Source organism: Alligator sinensis, unplaced genomic scaffold, assembly GCF_000455745.1.
Source record: "Alligator sinensis unplaced genomic scaffold, ASM45574v1 scaffold237_1, whole genome shotgun sequence".
In the NCBI taxonomy this organism is placed as follows: domain Eukaryota; kingdom Metazoa; phylum Chordata; order Crocodylia; family Alligatoridae; genus Alligator; species Alligator sinensis.
This window is the reverse complement of record NW_005841849.1, coordinates 4159997-4167142: the sequence shown is the minus strand read 5'-3', so window position 1 is coordinate 4167142 and position 7146 is coordinate 4159997. Positions and strand designations below refer to the sequence as shown.

Here is a 7146-nt window from a genome sequence, read left to right as displayed (position 1 = left end):
CCGATATACTAAAAATCCACAATCACGTTTTATTTTTTTTTAAATTGTCCTGATTTGTGCGCACTTGCACTGTGTATATAGAGGTGATTGCATAATAGCTCAAAATGAAATCTTACTCTTGTATGTTGTGGGAGATGGGTATAGGTTTGTGGGTGGGCCCAGTGTTTGTGGGGTTTTTATATTTGGGGAAAGGTGTGGTAGGGTATGTATGGGAGCCCCCTGCACGCACCCCCGAGCTGGTCAGCACCCACCCCGCAACAGAGGTAGCATGTTTTCTACAGACCATAGGTAGGGAACCATTCTTGGACAGCAACAGTAGAGTCCAGGCATTAGAGGTAGGCTAGGAAAAACACAGTTAAAAGCCTAATAGCTGCATCCAGATGAGTGGCCGTGCAGCATATGGTGCTGCAGACATGTCAACAGCACCATTTACCACACCTTCAGCTGCTCTCTGTGCTGCAAGGGAGCAGCGCAGGGCAGCCCAGTGTGGTGGAGGCTCCGGGCAGCTGCAGTGAGAACTGCCCAGTGGAGGGGGAGGAGCTGCTTTTCTCCCATACCAAGCAACAGTTTCTGCCTGGTGCCGCTGGCGCTCAGCCTGGACAGAGGAGGCACACGGGGGTTGGGTCAGGGCCGTGTGGCACAGGTCCCCGCTGGTACCACAGGCCTGGGAACAGCAGCGGTGGCACCTGGAAGAAGCCATCGCCATCTGGACTGCCTAGAAAGGCAGTCCAGCCGTGGAGCCGGCCCAGCCCCACTGTGTGCCCGGGGGCAGCAGAACACACCGTGGCCAGGTGGAACCAAGGGGCCTGCTGTAAACTGGACAAACCGTACCTGTGGGCTGGATCCAGTCTGTATTTTGCCCACTCCTGGTCTACAAGGTGCAAGTCCGCCCCACCTTCTGCCAGACTTCAGGATAACGGGGCTAAGGACCTCTCTAGGCTGTGAAGGACCACCAGAGACCTGACCCAAACAATGCAGGGTGCAAGGGCGGAGCTGTACTTTTACAGGGGCCCGCCTGGGATTCCCTGAAACCAGCTAAGCAAAAATAGGCGAGGCACAGAGGGACCTCAACCAGGTCTCCAGCTGCTTTAGAAAGCCTCCCTCGTGCAGTCAGCTCCTCAGGCCTGGCTAAGGACAGGACACCGCACCTCCCGGAGTGTCACGGCACAGCCAAGGGCCCTAGACAGCCCGCATCTGCGGGGCGCTCTCCGGATCCCGCCCACGCCCGGGGGGCCTGCAGCGCCCCTCCCCCCGCGCCAGCTGGCAGAGGGGACAGGAGCGAGCGGGAATGCGCATGCGCACCCAGCCCACGGCCCCAGCTCGGCATTAACTGACACGGCCGCCCCAAGCGCATGCGCGCGTCCTCCAGCTCACCTTCACCCGGGGCAGCCTCAGCCGCGCCCCCTCTCCCTCGGCATAACTCGCCCAATCAACGAGGAGACTACGCGGCTCAAGTCCCGCCCACCCGCGCGTTCGGAGCCAATCGCCACGGAGGCAGCCCCGCCCATAAACATTGTTGTCAGGCCGGGGCAGCAAGGAAGGACTGGACCAGTTAAGAAATGGCGGGGGGGTCCGGAACTGTCGGTGTCTCCCCACAGCGGCTTGGTGCAGCCCAAGCTGGGGGCGGCGGGGACCGTTACTGCCCCCGCTGTAGGCACACGGAGCCCGGCCCCGGGCGAGTCCACGGGCTCCTCCGGCACTGGTCGCGGCGCGCCCTGCACAGCCCAGCGGAACGGAGCCGCGGAGAGGAGACCTCCGGCCACAGCGCCCCGCGGGGTGGTGACCCAGCGCGCACTTACCTGCCCCCGTCCCCGCGCTCCTGCGCGACTCACAACAAAGGAGCCCCCCGAGCGACATGTGACCTGGTCGAGCCAAAACACGTGACGTCACGGAGCCGCCAGCCAACGAGCGCCGGCCTCGCGCGTGCGCCTGGGAGCTGTAGTTGCTGGGGGGCCTCGCGCGGGATGGGGGGGTGTAACGTCATCACCAACCAGCCCCGCCGCGTGGCTCTGGTTGCCCCGCTCGCGCTGCCCCGGTGGGAAAGGGTGGGCAGGTTCCCCCGGGTACAGCCACAGGCGGCCACATCACGCCCGGGGCCCGGGAGCGCTAGTAGGAACCAGCAGCTGGAGGGGGCTGTTGTTTCTCTGTAAGGCTCGGGGGAGGCAGGGGCTCATCCAGTTTTCCAAGGGCCGCCGCCGTGCGAGGTGCTTCATCACATCTAACACAATACCGATTTTCCTCCAGTTAAAACGAAACGAGAAGCTTTACCAATGAGCCAGAGGCCTAGGGCTGGATGACTCAAAGATAGAAGCTGAAACATGTCTATCTTCATTGCAGTGAGTTGAAAGAAACAGTCTGTGGCATGAATGACAGGTGCCCCCAGAGGCTGGCGGGGCACAGCGACTGCCCACAAACAATGAGAAATCATTGAGGATACGCAAGCCAAGTAAAACAATGGAAAGACTATTTCAAAGAGCAGTACAATGTGTAAAATGTAGCTGGTGAGATCTCAGTACAAAAGAAAGACACCATTCTTAGACAAGGAAGTAAACATCTCAAAGGAAGCTTTAAAAACTGGTGCTGGAAAATGACAACGCAACTGCGGAGCTGCTGTGAACAGAAGAGGGACATGTGACAAAGGCAATGCAGATGCTGTTCATTAATATTCACAAACAAAGAGCAAGTACAGAGTGAATAGAAGAAAGCAATAATAGCCCTGATCCATACAACATGAAATTAGGGGACCAAACAAACTATAGAGGAATTAACTTTTTGAGAGCTTGGAGAAGTATTCACTAGGACACTTCAGAGGCAAATAAAAAGATGTGCAATGGCAGTGATAGAGGAATAGGCTGGATTTAGACTTGGATGAAGTGTACATCTGCAACTCCACTCCTACCCCTTGGTGACAGTGTCTCCCTTAACAGCTGTGAAAATACACCAGTATGAGGCAACCATTGCACATCTGTCTGTCTTTGCCATTCAGTTTCTCTGTCTTCCATTCAGGAATTGCAAATATGCACATTGCTTTCATTTTGCCGCTATTTAGGGTATAGCTGAACAGGTACTTTCTCCCATCCAAGTGACCAGTAAGTGGCTTTAGTTAGGGAAGGAAGAGGATAAACTAGGTTTTCCAGAATGACATGAGGAGTCTCCCCAAGTTTGACTTCAAATTTGAGAATTCTGATATCCGACAACGCACTATGAGAAAACTTAGAATGCGTACGACCCAGCAGCAGGACAAAGAAGTATGGGATATCCACCCAGAGTGCTGCATGCTTATTATGAAAAGAGTGACTGCAATGTAGATGCATTGATATGGAGGGAACTAAGCCATAACTGGCTATTTGGAGGCACTTATTTTAGAATACTTACTCCACAGCAGTTTGTATGCAAAGATTTAAGTCAGACTAACCCCTCACCTTAGATAAATAACCCCTTCCAGCACTTACTTTGCTGAATCAGGGCCTTAACCCAGGTGATTCCTGGATCTACAATGGATCTAAAATATTTCAAAGGGAAACAGCACTTTATTTCACTAAGGAAAGCGCTGAACTTCCTTCAGAGTGAAGTGCCAGAACCTAGTCATTTCTGGTCATTGCTCCTGAATAAAGCCTTGTAATATGAAGAAAAGAAAGAAAATGAAAGCTAGACTGATCCTAGAAAAACACATTCAACGAAGGCGGGAATTTTGCAGGCTCAAATGCTGTAACTAAGTCACTGCATGCTGCCCATAATACAAATAACATTGTGGAATTATTTACTCTGGTTTTACTCTTTTTTATTTCTTCAATTAAAAAAAACCTCTTTAGGCAGAAAACCTGGTAAAGTGAGGATTAAGAAATGCTGATTTGTATTGAAAACTGTAAGACATTGGGGTTTTTTCTAATATAAATTTCATAGATATTTTGTTAGATCTTTCAAAAGAGATGGATGGCACAAAGTGCCATCATTGACAAAAGGACTTCGCCTTTTTATCATGTTTTATATATGGAGAAGAAGAAGAATTTTTAGCAGTTTTAAAAGGAGAGGGGAAGTGAAATGAGGAACAGGTCATCATTGCAGACAGGAAGCAATAGAAAGGCAAATACATGGCTTGACTATATTTCATTTAGTTAGATCCTTTTTATGTGTTTGTTGTGTACATAAAATATTTTTCTAACAAAATGATAACAGCATTTTAATAATATCTGTTTCTTTCCAGATGGTGAAGGGTGGGGATGTGTGGTCACCTGAGGCTTTTCAGTTTCTCTTGATAGGTGAGTATCAAGGAAATAGAAGTTCCTCTAGAAAATGTAATATAAACAAATATAAACACAACATTAAAAAAATAAAACAAGAAAAAAACACCTTTCTACTTTTTAGTGGGGGAAATATACTGATTTGACTTTTTAGATCAACTTAGGTTGGGAGCAGCATTTTTATCAGCATTTTTAAAGTCTGGAATAGATTAGAAGTGATGATCTCTAAAAAATTATCGCTTTACACAAGTCCATAATGATTTTCCATTTTCATCTCTCTTTCAAATGACATTACAGAGACACCACTGAAAATTTCCAAGCCTTAGGGACACCTAATACAATCACCTGAATTCCATCTTCATGGCCTTGATGACTTCTACAGGGATCCTAAATTTAGAGGTTCAGAGCACCCGCACAGTTCATACATTTCATAGTGTTTCCTTGATTATCACAGCCATCTTCAAGCCCTGATTCTGAGCCAGCTTTACCTCCCACCCCACCTAACCAAACACAGTCTGCTCCCCGCATACCCACTTCCAGATTTGCCTCTCTACTGACTTTTGCAACTTACAAGAGTTGATCTGGGTTTTAATGGAATGCACATCAGACCTGTGGCTCCTGCTGACTGACTTTAGAAGGAAGCAACGGTGGGAATAAAATAAGACTTAAAGTATGTTGCCTGTGGGTATGTTTTCCATCTTATAAATTGTGTGGAAATTCTGTGATCTGTGTCACGCAAGCAGGGGGAACAGTTGAGATCAGGGGTAGGCAACATTTTACCATTCATGGGCCAAAGTAGGTGGGCCACTGCTGCTGCTTCCCTTGATGACAAATCCCTCAGCCACCACTGTCACCTTTGATTCCCTCATTGCCAAATTGCCACCATCACCCTGGCTTCCCAGGCTGGCTAAAATAGCTTTGAGGTCCCAATCCAGCCTACAGTCCATAGGTTGCCAACCCCTGATCATACAAGCCTTCTGCCCTTAGTATCTCTAACTCCATATTGTCCGTGGAAAGAAAACTGGGTTCATTTAAGATGACTCTAATCAAATTTTAAAAAACAAACAAACCTCCATAGTACCTTAAGTTCTGGGAAATCTGTACCTAAGGCATTTTCAAATAATTCTTTTTCATTATCAAGAACTATTTCATCTTTTCCCAGAAATTCTACCTTTTATTTTTAAACCAACATACTTGCTTTAAAAATATTAGAGTACAACACACTTCCACCCTTAGATCAACAGCAAGTCAGTCATGTACAATACATTAAACATTTCTATTATTTTTAATAATTACTGTTATATTTTTACAGTGTATCCCCTGCACAGATTAATATATACTTAAATCTCTTCCTCTCTTTCTCATCTACCTACCTACCTCAAGCCACCTTTTTCCTTCCTTAGTGTCATATTTATTGTATATACACTTTTCTAAAGGCTTTAGAAACTGGAAGTTATGATGTCCTGCATTTACATACCTCTACGTTTCATTATTTTCTTAAAATTCACAGAGTTAATGGCATAGGCATTACTGATATATAATTGATAGCCTAAGAATCAGAACTTGCGAAGCAAAGTAGCCAAAGTAAAGGTCTCAAATTGATTTACATTACTTTCAAAAGACACAAAGGAGACATTTCCAAGCAGAAGATACAAAAACACCTATTTTACATTAACTGTCAACTTCAAGTGGTCTAACAAATGCACTAAAATTAGCCAAGGGTTGTCTTTCATTTTTTTGCTTTACCAGAATTCAAAGACACCAGATATTTACCATTAGAGGTGGATCCAAGGTGGGGAGAGGGGGGAAGAGTGCAGTGGTGCAACTGCACGCTCCTTTGATTCCTACTCTATCCAAATTTTAAAACCAACTGCCTGGGAGGAGCAATAGCATTTCTATTCGGGCAGTGCTGAGGGAGCCATTGACTTCATGGCTCACTGTAATCTACTTGATTCCTGGTAATTTCTCTTTACTTCGCAGGTGTTAATGACTTTCTTTTTTAACTGTCTTGATGGTCCATTAATCAAGCTATCCTTTCTTTTGCAAAGCTCTTGTCTGTTAACCATTCCTGGTAGCATCTCTCTTCTACTTCACGACCCTAAAGATTATTTTTAGTTCTAATTTAAAACATTAACTCAGGTGTGGCAATATCAACTCAGGTGAATATTAATTCAGATTTGGATATGACTAACAGTGAAATGTTGGGTGCACTGTCAAGATGCTCAAGAAAGTTAGATTTTATTTTATGAATCTCAATAAGAGATGTATGTATATTTTGTAGCATGAGAGAGATGAATGTAGCAAATTAGTTCACATTCCAATAAAGTTGTATTTGGTTTTGCTTTGATCTTAAACAGTATAGAACTAAGTCCCTAGCTCAGGGGTGGGCAAAATGCGGCCTATGGGCCGGATCCAGCCCATGAGGCCATTCTATCCGGCCCACGGGGCCCTTAAAAAAATTTGGAAAATTAATATTTCTCTGCCCTTGGTTCCTGTTAAAAATGACAGGAACCAAGGGCAGTAGGACCCAGTGGAAACCCGGTGGGCTCCAGCAACAGGCCTCGCCCCCCAGCCAGAACCCCCAGCTGGGGTTACTGGGCTGGGAGCACATGGCTGCCTCGGTGTAGGAAGCTCAGGTAAGTGGCGGGGACCCCAGGCAAGGAAGGAGTGTGGGGGGAGGGGGGAAAGCGGCCCCTCCACGCTCACACCTGGTGCCCTGCGCTGCAGCTGCTTGCAGCCCGCGCAGGGCTGCCTGCGCCCGCTCCGGACAGTCCCATGCGGGCTACAAGTGCCTGCAATGCAGGGCGCCAGGCATGGGGCAGGGGAGGGGCTGCTTCCCCCCCACACTCAGCTTTACCCTGGGCTCCTACCCTGCACGGAGAAAGCGGTTCCTTGCCCACCTCAT

General features: G+C 47.7%; 1 protein-coding gene and 1 long non-coding RNA gene across 6 annotated transcripts in view; one reads left to right on the top strand and one right to left on the bottom strand.

Moving 5' to 3' along the window:
- KLHL24 (kelch like family member 24) overlaps positions 1-2042 on the bottom strand; it is a 23662-nt gene extending 21620 nt beyond the window's left edge. For 2 of the 5 annotated variants that reach the window (XM_025209675.1, XM_025209681.1), the window contains exon 1: positions 832-2042. The gene's annotated coding sequence lies outside the window, so the exon portion shown is untranslated. The remainder of the gene's footprint in view (positions 1-831) is intronic. The other 3 variants (XM_025209695.1, XM_025209685.1, XM_025209689.1) reach the window with 2 other exon arrangements.
- Positions 2043-2066: 24 nt separating this feature from the next.
- On the top strand, positions 2067-6514 carry LOC102376837. Its single transcript, XR_003095152.1, has 3 exons — positions 2067-3248; positions 4205-4259; positions 4539-6514. It is a non-coding gene; the product is annotated as an uncharacterized LOC102376837 (long non-coding RNA).
- Positions 6515-7146: the final 632 nt, after the last annotated feature.